This window comes from Perognathus longimembris, chromosome 1 (genome assembly GCF_023159225.1).
Source record: "Perognathus longimembris pacificus isolate PPM17 chromosome 1, ASM2315922v1, whole genome shotgun sequence".
Taxonomy (NCBI): Eukaryota; Metazoa; Chordata; class Mammalia; order Rodentia; family Heteromyidae; genus Perognathus; species Perognathus longimembris.
In genome coordinates, this window is record NC_063161.1 from 52,874,984 (window position 1) to 52,892,064 (window position 17,081).

Sequence of the window (17,081 nt, forward strand, 5' to 3'; positions counted from 1 at the left end):
ATCAATCACTGCTCTAGAAAGAAGTCAGACTAAACCATCTCACACTCAACCTTTATTCACAACCTTTGTTACATATATTTTCCTCCAGGATATAGTCCTTTTTTTCTTAGACAATGTGCAGTATGAATGTACTAGGTGACATTCACAATTGCTCCTCAAGGGAATGACCAGTCAGGGAGATGGAAAGATAGGAATCTCTTGGATTGCTAATATTTATCACATTTACTTAGATCCAACTCATGGCGAGGAACCACATACACAAAGGAGATGTGTTCTATATCTTCCAGGAAGGTCTATTTTAAACTAATAAGGCATGATTAATATTCTGAAGGGGCATATGTTTCCTTAGGAGTCCTTATACACTTAAGCACTTTTCACTTAGAAGGAGCGCCATCCTCTTACCTCTACCCCCACCTTCACCCTGTGTGCCAAGGACAGTTTTCCTTTAAGAGCAGCACAAGGGTAAACTGTCCCTCTTCTCATATTTCACTTTCAGAAAACAAAATTAACTCTTTAAAATTTCAGAACCATAAAATATAGTTGAAATAGCTTCTACTTATTTTCATCCTCCCACTTCAAGTTAGTTTTCATTCACCAAGTTGTGTGAAATCTACCCACTTTAAAAGCCCAGAAGCATCTTCAACGATCAAGCTCCTACTGAGGACAAACAAGAAACACATTTTTCTGTGGAGACGGCAGACACTGTTCTCAGGACCTCCTGCTTAGCAAAGAGAAAAGGCAAGTGGGAAGGGAATCCCAGAGAACTTCCTCTGATCCAACAGCACTGCAGGCCCAACAAGGCCAGGCAAGCCGAGAAGCCTGCTGGGGGCTTTTGAGAGGGAAAAGTGGGCAAGAATGGAATAACCAATTTGCTTTCCTAAAAATAAAAACTACAGTAAGGCCTTATGAGAACCAGTAATTTCTAAGAACCACATTTGAGAAGCCCATTGAAAAGTCTGCTTAAATTAATGCATGTCTGAGGATATTTCCATACAAACTTTGACATGGAGGGGCTCTGGGGTCAAACAGTGCTCCGCTCTGTCCCAAAGGACAGGACAGAGATTCAGGCTTTTCTGGCAGCTTACCTGGTACTACTCCCAGAGTCCCTTTCTTCCTTCAGTTCTGAAGCAACACAAGGACAACTCAGGAAAATTTTTAGAAGGCTAAATACTGTTCTTTTCTGTCTTATTTAGCCCTCAGAGTCTACTTGAAGGCAAGCATCCACAGCCTTAAGGTTCCTCAAGAGAATGGTAGTACAGTAAACTCTAAGTAATTTTAGAGTGTGGTCCCTGGGGGCTCCTTTCAAAAATCCTAGCCTTGGCTCTCTCAGGCGTCACTGCTGAAAACTGCACAGCAGCTGGGGTGTGTATCTGTGGTTAAATGATTCAATTACTTACAGCAGAGGCTGATGGGTCCAGAGTCACACGCTTGTCCCCCACAGACTAGCCAGTTTCAGACTGTACCAACACCCCACCCCCCTACCAGATGAATGGACCAGAGGAATCATTTCCATGAGAGCAGTGTAGGGCTGCAGGGATGCAAGACACTGTACAGGTCCAGCCTATGCCATTTGTCAAAGGCCAGGATAAAAATAATAACTAACAACTTTCCAATACACAATTCTTTTATTATAACAAAGAATTAGCAATACATCTGATAGTATCCTACCTCCTGCCAGTTCCCTATAGGAATTAGTCTGGTTCATTAAGGAAGCTGCACAGAAATGCCATGGCTGAATTGATCTAACACTTACAACGTAGAGTTCCTTTTTCCTTATTCCTTAGCCCCTGTACTGGCCCAGTATGTCTTTCCTCCTCCACAGAGACTTCCCAGCTTCCAGCTCTGCTAATTCCTCCCCTCCCATATTCCTATAGCACTCCATCATGAGCTTCACTGGTATTGGCCACAGCTTATGTTTCAAACACTGGGCTTGCATTAACTCATTTAATATCCAGAACACCATTTAGCATATAGAAACATAGAGCCTTAGAGAACTAGTAGGGCTTTCTCAAAGTCACAGACTAGAAAACAACACAATAAGGGCTCTAAACACCTACAGTTGCTTGCTTTGACAATCAATGCTGAACAGTACTAAATATACAGTATGAACTCTTAAGAGTTCTAAAACTCCTTTTGTATCCTTTTTACAGAGAACAGAAACCCATGAAAAGCCTATATGGGATTCCCACATCCACATTCACCTTCAACCCTAGGTCATTCTCTGTTCCTACTCAGAGGACAAAGAACACTGCAAGAATAAGTCACTTATGATGATGACAAATTCTTGTGATCTAATTGCAGGCAGCTGGGCTCTTCAGAGCTGTCCTCAGCTAGGTCTTCTGCCTGCTCTCAGATTGTTTCCTCTTGCCTTCTCTAGGCCTTTGTCCTCTCAATCTTTCCTACTCCATACATTTTCAATCATCTTTTCCTTCCTGTACAGCTATATCCCCCACTCGTTGTTCCTTTGACCTAAGTGACACTACATCATTCTGGTTTTCTCCACAGCTGTGATCTCCTCTCCTAACATGTTCTTCCCCTCACCAAGGGCTTCTGGAATTCTGTTGTACTCTCTCTCTCTTAGGGATCAACATAATCTGTGCATGGGTAGCTCTAATACTTCCATCATCAATCCTGACTGTCCAGATGAGTTTCAGTGTTGTCTTTAGGGCACCAGCCACGATTTCAAATTTAAAAGCACTTAAAACTACTCTCACTTTCCAGGTGGATTCCTCATCCTGACTTTTATTTCTGGTACCAGGGCCATCAGTTCTCTGGCCACCTAGCACAAATTCTGAGTTACCTCTACCTAGTTCTCCCCTTGCTACCCATAACCACCCAGTCACCAGAGTCTCAATCTCTCCAACACAGCTTCCATTTTCAAGTGTCATCTTAAGGAAAATTTACATAATGAAATTAGCCATTTTAAAGTGAACCTTTCAATGGCAATTAGGATGTTCACAGTCAGTACTGCTGTCTAGTTCCAAACACTTTTACCACTCTAAAATAAAACTCCTTACCCATTAAAATTTTACATTTCTTTCCATCTCGCACCCCCAGCTCCTGGTAATCCTTTTCTGCATTCTATCTTTACTGATATATCTATTCTGGATATTTTATATAAATGAAATCACACAATACTTTCACTTAGCAGGATAGTTTCAGGGTGCAGTCACAATGGAGTATGTACCAGTACTTCATTCCTCTCCCTCCCCTTTTTTTTTTGTCAGCCATGGGGCTTGAACTTAGGGCCTGGGAGTTGTCCCTGAATTCTTTTGCTCAAGGCTAACACTCTACCAATTTGAGCCATACCTATACTTCCTGCTCCAGCTGGCTTTGAATCATGATCCTCAGATCTCAACTTCTTGATTAGCTAGAATTACAGGTGTGAGCCACCAGTGCCTGACTACTTCATTCCTTTCTATAGCAATGTTTCATTTTATATGTACATACCACAAGCTACAAATTCATCCACAGACATATGTAGTGGCTATTATAAAGAGTATGTGCCCAGGTACTTGTTTTAGTGATTATTTTCAGTTCTTTAGATATATACCTAAGGATTGAACTGCAGGGTCATATGGTTATTCTATGTTTAATGATTTTGTCGAACTACCAACCTCCTTCCTCCTTTTTTTTTCCCCCCTAGTCCTGCGGCTTGAACTCAGGGCCTGAGCACTGTCCTGGCTTCTTTTTGCTCAAGGCTAGCACTCTGCCAACTTGAGCCACAGCGCCACTTGTGGCCTTTTTTATATATGTGGTGCTGAGGAATCGAACCTAGGGCTTTATGTATACGAGGCAAGCACTCTACCACTAGGCCATATTCCCAGCCCACCTTCCTCCATTTTTTAAATCCCCAAAGTGACTTAGCCATTTTATATTCTCACCAGCAAAGTAAGGCTACAATTTGTCCACAGCCTTGTCTACAATTGTTATTGTCCCTTTCTTTCTCTTAAAATTGTGGCCATCCAAGTAGTTATTTTTGTTGCTGTTATTTAGAGAATACATTAATATTTTCTGTAATCAAACCCATGTAGATAAGATCTTAAGTATTTAAATACAGTGTGTTTACTCCTTACAAATGGAAAAAATTAAGTTTAATATTTCTAGACCAATATGGCTATTAATTTCTGTACAATTCTAACTCAGCACACTAAACTGGTATACTTTTTCCAAAATTGACAGCACAGCTAAAGTTTCTAAAAATTCAAATTATATATGTATGTATATATGTGTATATATATACATTCATATAAAAAGACCAATAATAGCAGTGTGTTATACATCAATAGCAGCAACAGCTTTTCCAGGTTCTGCAGTCATCTGAACAAAATTAGACATCTAGCACACTCCACTAATAAAAAGATAAAGAACAAAACCCCCAGAAAAAAAAAGTGAAGTTCTGCTACTGTTATGGTACCTGGTACCATTCCTCATATGGTTTTTGATTTACATTTTCCTAGTGACATTGATGTGCTTTTCATGTGTTTGTTGGCTCACTAGTTTTCTTTTGTAATGTCTGGTGATTTTGAGCACTTTTTCATAGTTCATTAGGTATTTAGATACCCTCTTCTGTGAAGTGCTGGTTTCAGTCTTTGCCTCTTTCTCGTTGTGGGTCACCTACATTTCTTATTGACTTATAGAAGTTCTTCATATATTCTCTAAGCATACATCAGATAGTTAAAGCATTTTTCTCCTGCGTTCCTTCCTGCTTTTTTTTTTTTTTTGCAGTATTATGGTTTGAATTCAGGACTTCATGCTTGCCAGGCAAGTATTCCATCATTAAGCCATGTCCTACCTTCTTTTGCACAGGTTATTTCTGAGCTGCATAGGGCCTTGCTTCCTTCCTGCCCTGATCTAGGCCATGGTCCTTCTATGAGCTTTCTACTCATAGCTGGGATAGCAGGCTCATACCACCACAATACCCAACCTCTTGAGATGTAGTATCAAGGACTGTTTTTATTCTGACTTTCCTAGAACCATGATCCTTTGGATATCAGACTCTATAATAGCTGGGATAACAGGTCCATGCCACCACATCTTACTTTTGGTTGAAAGGGGGTATTGTGTACATTTTGCCTGGGCTGACTTGGAGCCACACTCCTCTTATCTCAGTCTCACAAGTAGTTAGGATTATAGCTAGCCACTGGCATCCAGCCCTTTCTGCTTTTGTCATGGTGTAAGTTGGTAAATAGTAGTTCATATTTTTACTGAAATCTAATCTCAATCTTTTCTTCCAAGTTAGTGCTTGAGCTCTCTCTCTCTCTCTGTGTATGTGTGCATATATACACACACATACACACTTATACATATGTACACACACACAATGTTGAGAGAAGTTCTCCCTATTTAAAGTTCAAGAGAAGCCTGGACTACATAGTGAGTTCCAGCTACAGGCTTGTCTTGAATTCAAGATTCTTCTACTTCAGCATCTTGAGTGATTGGATTATGTTCTACCACACTAGGCAAGTGTCTTTTATCCCCCAACTCCCAAGTCATACATGTAGGCTCCTATGTTTTCATCTAGCTTTTTTGTATTGCCTTTCTCATTTAGATTTGCAAACCAGTTGGAATTTTATAAGATGAAAAGTCAAGGTTCATTTTTTACAACATGGGTATTCGATATACCCAGCATCTCTTGGTAAAAGGTCAAGCCATTCTAACTTTCAATGACTATAAATACACTGTCATTTTCTGCTTCTACCCTTTCAAAGTTTGTTTTTTCTCCCCATCTTCTTTCACTTAAACTCTATTCATGCATTAAATTCCTCCTTGTTCAGAGAAAATTGTGTTGCAAAAAGTAAAAATAAATTTCCTAGATTTAGAATGAATTCATTTAGAATTTAGAATGACCATGCAGTCCTACCATTCCTTACCTGCAAGTTAACTGAGGGAAGCTTGGACTGTCTGTCAGATGCAAAATCAGAATCAAGTTTCTTGATCTCCAATATACATATGAACAACATGGGCTTGAACTGCACAGGTCCACTTCTATGCAGACTAATTTTGGATATTTGCAACAATTTGAAAAAAATACAAGTAAACTAAACAGGCATACACATATATATACTTAGGTGGGTCATGATAGTGAATAATCTATTCAATTATTTAATACCAAAAATACTAATTAATCTATTACCAGAAAGTTAAACTTTCTCAAAAGTTGAACATGCTTAGACCATAAGTGGTTACTTGCAGCCTAGAAAAACTTGTAAATATAAAGACCTAGGATTACGTCATAAGTGCGATAGTCTAACTGCCCAGTGCCTCCTGTTGCACTCAGCATCTCCATAAGAGGAATTTCTCTCCCAGTAAGCTGTGTACCTTAGTTAAAGGAGATATCTCACCACTGTGCACTTTTCTACCACATATTATACATAAAACACACAAAAATATAGATACAGGCAATTTATTATCTGTAAGGCTCTGGTCAACAGCAGGACAGTAGTAAATTGGGAGCGAGAGGGATTTTAGTTATAAACAGATTTTGCTACACAGGAGGCGCACCCCAGTCCCCATGTTGTGCAAAGGCCAGCTATAATGCTATGTAACCCAGTATCTTAGTCAGTATCCCTTGTCTATCACACCATTATCTCAGCTGTTCATCTTCCTGCAGTAGAAAGAGGACACAGGCAGCACAGAGGATAAAGGGATGATGCAAGCAAATTCTGGCCCTGTGAGTTAAAACAAAACAAAAAAAAAACATGCTGCACTAGAATAAAAATTGGGTGCAATACACTATTTTCTCTTGGTCATCCAGGAGAATTAAGACCTGAAAAGGTTATTTGTGGCCCAGATACAAACAAATAAAGAAGAATCCATAGCTGGGCACTGGTGGTTCATGCCTGTAATCCTACTAGCTACTCTGGAGGCTGAGGTTTGAGGATTGTAGGAAAGTCTGTGAGACTCCTATAATCAATTAAACACCAAAAAAGCTGAAAGTAGAGTATGGCTTAAGTGGTAGAGTGCTAGCCTTGAGCACAAAAGCTCAGGGTCAGCACCCAGGCCTTGAGTTCAAGCCTAGGACCAGCAAATAAATAAATATATAAATAAATGCACATTAAAAGACATAAGATGGGAAGATGGAAATAAAGCTGGCATTGAAATGAAGTTATTAACAGGATGTGAAAGAAATACCCTAGAAAGATATACTAGGAGGAAGAAGAAACAAAAAGTGGCAAGTAGTACCAAAAACTTATCTTAATGGGTAGGAATATATTTCATTGGTATTTACTTAGCATGACTATGTAAGATCCTGTTAAGATCTGCAGCACTACAAAAACAACTAAAACTTGTCTCAGACTAGAGAAAGGCAAACAAAGTTAAAGGAGTGATACTTCCTGATATAAAAACAATACAAATATACACTAATCAGAAATTTGGTACTGTCATAAAAATAATTATCTAGTGAACAGAATGGAAAGCCCAGATAATAAACTCTCACATGTAGTCAAACAATTTTCAACAAAGTTACCAAAACCCCTCAGTGGTGAAAAAAATAGTCCTTTCAATAAATGGCCTTAGGGAAATTGGATAAACACAGGCAAATAAATGAAGCTGAACTCTTATTTAATTAATTCAAAATAGACCAAAAACATAGCATAAGAGTTAAAATTATATATATATATATACATATATATATATATATATTTTTTTTTTTTTGCTAGTCCTGGGGCTTGAACTCAAGGCCTGGGCACTCACCCTGGTTTCTTTTTGCTCCAGGCTAGCCCTCTACCACTTGAGCCATAGCACCACTTCTGGCTATTTCTGTTTACGTGGTACTGAGGAATCAAGCCCAGGGCTTCATGCATGCTAGGCAAGCACTCTACTGCTAGGCCATATTCCTAGCCTAAAATTATAAAATTTCTAACAGAAGACACTAGGCAAGGCTTCATGACATTAGACTTGGCAATGATCGCAGCATATAATACTGAACATGTAGACAACAAAAGGAAAAATAAATTGGAATTCACAATAACTAAAAAGTTATGTGTTAAATAATACTGTCAAAAGAATATAAAAGAGAACTCACAAAATTGCAGAAAATATTTGCCAACCACGTAACTGACAAGGCATATTCAAATATACAGAAAAACCTCTAACAACTCAAAACAAAAATAATTTAAAAATAGATTTTAAAAAACTTGAACATTGGGGCTGGGAATATGGCCTAGTGGTAGAGTGCTTGCCTCATATACGTGAAGCCCTGGGTTCGATTCTTCAGCACCGCATATATAGAAAAAGCCGGAAGTGGTGCTGTGGCTCAAGCAGTAGAGTGCTAGCCTTGAGCAAAAAGAAGCCAGGGACAGTGCTCAGGCCCAGAGTTAAGTCCCCAGGACTGGCAAAAAAAAACCCAAAAAACAAAAAACTTCAACATTCCTCCAAAGAAGATATACAAATGACCAAAAGCCATAAAAAACATCCATCATTACTAATCATTAGGTATGTGCAAATCAAAACCACAATGAAAAGCTGTTTCTTGTCCTTTAGGATAGCTAATAAAAATGTATGCGTGTGAATATAAATGTAAAAAGCAGAAAATATCTATTGTTGATAAGTATATCAAAAAAACTCGAGGGCTGGGGATATAGCCTAGTGGCAAGAGTGCCTGCCTCGGATACACGAGGCCCTAGGTTCGATTCCCCAGCACCACATATACAGAAAACGGCCAGAAGCGGCGCTGTGGCTCAAGTGGCAGAGTGCTAGCCTTGAGCGGGAAGAAGCCAGGGACAGTGCTCAGGCCCTGAGTCCAAGGCCCAGGACTGGCCAAAAAAAAAAAAAAAAACTCGAAGCCAGCTGGGCACCAGTGGTTCATGTCTGTCATCCTACCTCCTCAGGAGGCTGATCTGAGGATCACTGTTCAAAGCCAGCCCAGGCAGAAAAATCAGTGAGACACTTATCTCCAATTGATCATAGAGAAAGCCAAAATGGAACTGTGGCTCAAGTAGTAGAGTGCCTTGAGCAAAAGGAGTTCAGGGACAGTGCTCAGGCCCTGAGTTCAATCCCCAGGACCAGCAAAAAATAAAAACAAACAAAACAAAACATCTGAAAGCCTCATACTGCTGGTGGGAATGGAAAATAATGCAGCTATTACAGAAAAGAGTATAGCAGTTAGAGGAAACAGCATAGCAGTTAAAGAGAGAATTACAACACAATTCGCCAGTTCCACTTTTAAGTACATACCCAAAAGAACTAGAAACAAGGACTTGAACAGATATTCCTAGCAGCATTTTTTTGCAACTGCCAAAGGAACCACCCAAATTCCCATGAACAGGTAAATAAAATAAAGCCTTAAAAAGAAATTCTAACACATGTTCCAACATGGATTAACCTTGAAAACATCCCACTGGGTAAAATAAACCAGATACAAAAGGGCAAATGTGTGATTCAACTTACCTATCATACCTAGTCATACCACAGTCAACTACAGAGGCAGAAAACAGAATTGTGGTTACCAGGGCTGTGGAAAGGGACTTGTTTAATTGGTAGTGTCAACTGGGGATGATTAAAAGGCTCCAGAAGCAAGCAGTGGTGACGGTTGCACACAATGTGAATGTTACTTAATGCTGCTGAACTATATGTAAGAATGGTTAAAATAGTACACTTTATAATAAATATTTCAATCATAATTTTTTTGTGCCAGTATTGGGGCTTGAATTTAGGACCTCCTGCTCTTCCTTAGCCTTTTCCACTCTAGGCTGGCACTCTACCACTTAAACTACTGTTTTTTTCCTCACAATCTTTTTTTTTGGCCAGTCCTGGGGCTTGGACTCAGAGCCTGAGCACTGTCCCTGGCTTCTTTTTGATCAAGGCTAGCACTCTACCACTTGGGCCACAGCGTCACTTCTGGCCATTTTCTGTATATGTGGCACTGGGGAATTGAACCCAGGGCCTCATGTATATGAAGCAAGCACTCTTGCCACTAGGCCATATCCCCAGCCCCCTCATAATCTTTTTAAGACAGGGAAAAAAAATCTTACTATGCCCCAAGAAGCTATGATGAGCAAGATTGCTCACTCCTGCTCCAAGGGACATGAATGTCTTTTTGAGGAGACATACAACAAAGAAAGAAAACTACACCAATAAACTAAAATAGGCTGTTACAGAGACATGCAAGCAGGACCCCTAACCACTTTGGAGAAATCAGAGAAGGTTTTTCTGGAGAAAGCAACATCTTAGCTGAAGGCTAAAAAAAAACCAGACTAGTGGAGTGTGAGGTAGAAAGAGAATGGGTACAGCACTACAGCAAGGAGAAATAGTATATTGTACTCAACAGCCCACAGACAAGACAGACAGATCAAGTCATGTAGGCACTACAAGCAGTTTGGTATAGGTGGACACTGGAAAATAGCCAACTAGTTAAGTCCATGCATAGTCCAGAGGAAGGCAAAGTCCTGTTACCATGAAAGGGAGAACTGATTTGTTCCCAAAGTGCAAAGAAATGTTGAAGGCTCTTAAATAGAGAATGATTATCAGTGTGTGGGATAAGGGAGAATGAAGGGGAGCAAAGGGAATAAAGCAAGATCGGAGTGAGGAAGATAGGTAGCTTGCTGTAGCCATTCAGCTGAGAGGCACGGACAGCTTTTGATTACATAGCAACAGTAGACATGACATGCTGAACAGTCTTGCTGACTGAGGTTGGGATGTAAAGCAGAGGGAAAGCAAGGAAGATATCCCAGTTTCTGACAGTGGCAAAGGGATGGAAGGTAATGAAGCTCACCTAGACAGGAAATAAGATGTAACACATGAGCTCTGGGGTTCAGATGACTTTACTCTTGACCATGGTGCATATGAGGTATTTGGTACATCCAAACAGGGATATCATATAGGCAGTAGAATTTGTGGTTCTGAACTTCAAAACATGAGTTTAATAACAAGAACCAACAGAAGAGAAGGCTGGTAAAGAACTACATCAAGATTCTGAGGCCTGGGCTGGGAATATGGCCTAGTGGAAAAGTGCTCACCTCGTATATACATGAAGCTCTGGATTTGATTCTTCAGCACCACATATATAGAAAAGGCCAGACGTGGTGCTGTGGCTCAAGTGGTAGAATACTATCCTTGAGCAAAAACAAGCCAGGGACAGTGCTCAGACCCAGTACTCTAAGCACCAGGACTGGAAAAAAAAAGACTAAGGCCTGCAAGCCAGCTCTTTGCATGTTGCTATGTAGCTCATTTGGAATCAACCAGAGGAGCAGCTCTGGAGTGAGAGGAAGGTGGGTGGCTCGTATCATGGGAAAGGAGAGAAATGCAGCCAGATGGATAGTCTACACTGTCCCCACTCCCTGGGCTCTACTTTCATCCAATGACAACTAGGTGCTAGGCTGCCAATTTCCTACTTTGTGTCTCACAGATTTCATTTTGGAAAATCTCTAACAGTTCTAGAAATTGAAATAAAACAACTCTGTCAAACCTAAATTTTAATCATTGTAAACCTGAAGAATTGTCATCTTAACCCTATCTTCTTTTTTTTTTTTCCTAGTCCTGGGGCTTGAACTTGGCCTGGGCACTGTCCCTGAGCTTCTTTTGCTCAAGACTAGTGCTCTACCACTTGAGCCACAGCACCACTTCTGGCTTTTTCTGAGTAGTTAATTGGAGACAGAAGTCATATGGACTTTCTTTCCCAGGCTGGCTTAAAATCACTGTCCTCAGATCTCAGACTCCCGAGTAGTTCAGATTACAGGCATGAGCCACTAGCACCAGGTTTTAACCCTATTTGATCACAGCATAATCCAGCTTTCTCTCCTATCAGGCTTGTGGCCCATCCTCATCCTGGTGAGTGACATGCATGCTGAGAGAGCCACCCATGAATTCTTCTGTCTCACCCACTTTCCACCCAGCCTGGCTACTTCTGAAGTTTGTACACCCACCAAGTTAAAAAACAACAACCAAAAACCTGATCTATTTGCTTCTTGTTCACAGTACTGGTGTCTTTGCAATCCTTTTAAGACAGTTGTTCTGGGTTGAGCTGAAATATGTCTTCTTGAAGAACCTCTCTGAAGGGTCTGTTTATAGAATTCCTTGAAAAGGTCTAATACAGATATAAATGTACGATTAACCACGATAAGCAACTCTATTAGGAGGTCTCAAAAAGCATTCATGTTTTCACTACTTGGATATTCTGATGTAAAAATGCTAAGAAACACTCTTAAGAATTTAGTCTACTTAAATCAAACCACCCAATCAGTGATTAGAATGATTTTATGGTTTTTAAGTTTTATGCTTTTTTTTCCCCTGGGACTACAGTTTGAATTTAGGACCTTGCTTACACAGCTTGTCTTCTATCACATAGACTTACCTGAAGCCCATCTTTTTGTTAGTTACTTTAGAGGTGGAATCTCATAGACTTTTCTGCCTGAACTGGCTTTGAATCATGATCCTCCAGATCTTTACCTTCTGAATAACAAGGGTTCCAGGCATGAGACACTGTTACCAGGAGAATCTTGCTACATTGCTCATACTGACTTAGAACATTCAGGCTCAAGTGATCCTACAGAAGCAGGACATGACACCTGGCCATTAGAATTACTTTGATTGGATCTGTTTCTCTAAGCAGATCCCATCAGCCCAAAATGAAGACAAGTTTCATCTCCATATAATTCATACACTGTATAATTTGATCTTGAATATCTCCACAAAAGGCCACACATTAAAGGCTTGGTCACCAGGTGCTGATAGTGAAAAAAATGATGGAATCTTTAAGAAGTGGAGCCTAGCCAGGAACAGTGAATCATACTTTTAATCCTAGCTGCTCAGGAGGTGAATATCAGGAGGACTGTCATTCAAGGCCAGACTAGGCAAAAAAGTTCCTGAGATATTATCTCAACCAATAAAAAAAAGCTGGGCACAGTGGAGCATACCTGCCAACCTAGCCATTCAGGAAGCATAACTAGAAGAATTGTGGTCCACACAAAAGGGCTGGGGCCATGACTTGAGTTGTAGAGTACCTATTTGGCAAGCACAAGGCTCTGAGTTCAAACCCCAATATTACAGAAGGGGAGAGCTGGGGAATAATCTCCAGGTCAATGAACACATGCCCCTAAGAAGGATATGGGACCTCTGGCCCTTTCCTCTCTTTCTCACTTCTTTCCTAGAATTAAGGTGAGCGATTGTGCTGTCATATATTCCTGCCATGATCTACTCTGACAGAGGCACAAAGCAACAGGGCCATTTAACCATGACTAGAAACTTCAAATTGGAGTCAAAACCAGGCAAGTATAACAGTACATGCCTATAAGCTTAGTTATTTGGAAGAATGAGGTGGAAGAATTGGGAGCTTGAGACTAGGTTGGGCTACCTAACAATATTTCCTCTTATGAGAAAGAGGGAATAGCAAAGAAAAGGAGGGATGGAGCAAAAGAAGAAGGAGAGAGAGGAGAAAAGGAAAGGGGAGGGGAGGAAAGAACTGGACCACAACTGTAAACTAAAATAATGTCAACTTTTTAAGTTGATCTACCCAGGTATATTTTGTTACAGTAACAGGTACACCATACAACTGCCAAGCTGTCTGTCTGTTTTCCAACATACAGTCCAATGAAGATGTCATTAGACTTCCATTTTCCTGGCCCTGCAGACCCTAAGACTCAAAAATGTTCTTTGTAGCACCACCTACCCCCAACACCGATTTTCTTCTCTTTAGATTTAATTTACTTTCCTTCTTTTCTTTTATGTCTTCCACAGGGTACAGAAGCCTACGTATTTTTTTTTTTTATTTTTATTTTTGCCAGTCCTGGCCTTGGACTCAGGGCCTGAGCACTGTCCCTGGCTTCTTTTTGCTCAAGGCTAGCACTCTGCCACTTGAGTCACAGTACCACTTCTGGCCATTTTCTGTATATGTGGTGCTAGGGAATCGAACCCAGGGTGTCAATTATACGAGGCAAGCGCTCTTGCCACTAGGCCATATCCCCAGCCCAAGCCTACGTATTAACATTGTTGCCACCACATCTTTCTCAGTTCTTCTACTAGTCTCCTTGATTCAGGGAATACAAACATGCTTACAGCTTTATAACTGAAAAGGGTTTCATCTATTTTCATAGATTTTTGTATTGTGGTAAAATATTTATGGCACAAAATTTACCATTTTAGTCATTTTAAGTTCTATGACATTACATAATCATCCAACTATAGAAACCAGCCATCTCCAGAACTTTTCTACAATCCCACAATGAAAGTTTAAGTCATGTTTTACTGGAACACAGCCGCATATACATTCATCTACTTACTGTTTATGTCTGCTACACTGGCAGAATTGAGTACTGGCAACAGAGACTATATGACCCACCCAGGAAAAATATTGACCTATTGACCCTTTCCATAAAAAGTCCCTTGTCACTTTGTATAAAGTTTACCCAGCAACCATCTATAACTGGACTCATTTGCCTCCAATTTCATTTATTTTCAGTTCTTTCACAAGAGGAAGTTTTCTTTTTACAAAATCATTATTATTATTATAAAGGTGATATGCAGAGGGACTACAGTTACATAGCCAGGCAGAGTACATTTCTTTTTGGACAATGTCACCCCCACAACAATTTTTCTTAGATATGATTCTGTTCAATTAACTCTTGGTTCAAAAACTTATTAGTGTCATCTCACAGGCTAATGTATTATCTTCCAATGGATTCTTGTGAACATTAGCCCCAGAAAGTTAGCACTGGTTATTAAAGGCTCTGAAAAGTATTGTAGAAGAAAAACCTGCTGAGTACTGACTAATCTGTAGAAAAGCGCTTCCTGTTTGTGATCAGTGGTTTTGCACTTCTTTTTGCCTCTGCTTCAATATGTACATTAGGTTCCAACTTCAAAATTTTCTGCGCATTCCTTTCAGAGTAATATTGAGACTTACCTCTCCACCTACTTGGTCCTGTCCTCCCCTCTCCATGTTCTCCAGGGAGCTAAACTATTGATATAAACTTGCCATCTAGAAAAGAAAAGCCAACTAACAGGTGCTTATGCTCCTAAAAGGGCTGACATTAGTCAGAAAGCTGTATTTCGCGTCGATTATCTTAAGACAGGTTCTAGGTACAACTCTCAAGCCTGAAACTCTCATGACACATATTTTCCCATAAGCATTCACCATATTTGCTATGGTGAGAATAGGAAAGTTGCTCTCTCTCTCTCTCTCTATATATATATATATATTTTATTATCAAACTGAATTACAGAGAGGTTACAGTTTCATACATTAGGCATTGGATACATTTCTTGTACTGTTTGTTACCTCGTCCCTCATTCCTCCCTCCCCCCGAAAGTTTCTTTTTGATAGGAAAATAGTCGGGAGAGAGGGAGAAAGTGGTCACATACATTGAAAAATGATAAAATTCTTAACTATAATGGAGGCAAAAGAAAGTCATCTATCTAGTACTTTATGTTACCCTTTTCCTCTACAGTGAGACATAATTAAACAGCTTAAGTCTACTGAGCATATGATGCATATGAAATTGGTCCTAATAAATAAAGGCATTAACCGTTATGGTACACACTTGTAATACCAACACTTGGGAGATTAAGGCAGCAGGGTCATGAGTGGGAGCCAGCTTGAGCTACATAGTGAGTTCCTAGCTAGCCAGAACTAGTCAATCTCAAATAAACAAAAGAGATAATACTTGCAACAACCAGAATTAATATGGAGCACTATTCTCCCCATGTTAGGCATGGGTCTAATAGCTTTATAATATAATTTTTTCATCTGTCCAACCACCTTCAAAGGTAATTATTGTTATTATCCCATATTATTAAGGAAACTGAGGCATAAAGAGGTTAATTTGTTCAAGGTAACGCAGTGGATTTAACTCAAGCTTTTGGTTCAAGCTCTGTGCCTAACTACTTCATGATACTACTTATTCTCAGCATTTTTCCCCTTACTGTGTCCCTACTAAGATCTCCTACAGATCCTTGAGTCCTTAAACCTGAAGTAATTAGCTGTCTTGGACTCTGTATGACTAAGTAAAATTGGCTTCTTTAAGAGTATTAACCAAGGGGCTGGGAATATGGCCTAGTGGCAAGAGTGCTTGTCTCGTATCCATGAAGCCCTGGGTTCGATTCCCTAGTACCACATATATAGAAAATGGCCAGAAGTGGCGCTGTGGCCCAAGTGGCAGAGTGCTAACCTAGAGCAAAAAGAAGCCAGGGACAGTGCTCAGGTTCTGAGTCCAAGGCCCAGGACTGGCCAAAAAAAAAAAAAAAAAAAAGAAAGAAAAAGAGCATTAACCAAGTTCAAAATATAAAATGGCACATGGCTCACACAGTAGCACACCTGCCTACTAAGTGTTAGGTCCTGAGTTCAGACCTCAGCAAAAAGAAAAAAACTTTTACTTTCAAGAAACCCAGAAGACATTCCTTCAGATGTCATCATGCTCAAAACTATGACACAAAATAGTTAAAAAGTTGAGTCTCACCCAGGTGCAAGTGGCTCAAGCCTATAATCATAGCTGGCAGGCTGAGATCTGAGGATCATGATTCAAAGCCAGTTCCTGAGACTGTTATCTCCAATTAATCACCAAAACAATCACAAAAAAACAACAACAAAAGCCAGAGTGGAGCAGGGGCTCAAGTAAAAAAGGAAAAAAAAAGCTCATGTCCTGAGTTCAAGCCCCAGGAGTCGGGTGCCAGTGGTTCACACCTGTAATCCCAGCTACTCTAGAGGCTGAGATCAGAAGATTGAGGTTAGAAGTCAGCCCAGGAAGGAAAGTCTGTGAGACTTTAATCTCCCATTAACCACCAAAAAACTGGAAGTAGTGCTGTGGCTCAAAGTAGTATCACACTAGCCTTGAACATAAAAGCTCAGAGACAGCGCCCAGGGCCTAGGTTCAAGCCCTACCACCAACCAAAAACAAATAAAAAGTTGAGTTGCTCACTCCAGAATTCAACAAGAATCTTACACAATGGATCTGGGGCATACTGTTGATAAAATCCCCTTATAAGGTTCCAGCAGGAACACATAAAGGTGGTTCCAGGCCTATCTGCAAGCAGGAATAGTATCTGTAAAGAGTATGATAACATGCATCATCAGTCATGTTTACAAACAGTATTGCCAATCCTCACAATAACCTAATGGTAGATACTGGCTACTTCATTTTACGAGGAAA

At 40.1% G+C, this 17,081-nt stretch overlaps 1 protein-coding gene across 1 annotated transcript in view; it reads right to left on the reverse strand.

Annotated features, from left to right (window-relative positions):
- The window catches only part of Scn8a (sodium voltage-gated channel alpha subunit 8), a 189,449-nt gene that overhangs the window by 126,005 nt on the left and 46,363 nt on the right, over positions 1-17,081 (reverse strand). The gene's annotated exons all lie outside the window — the stretch shown is intronic.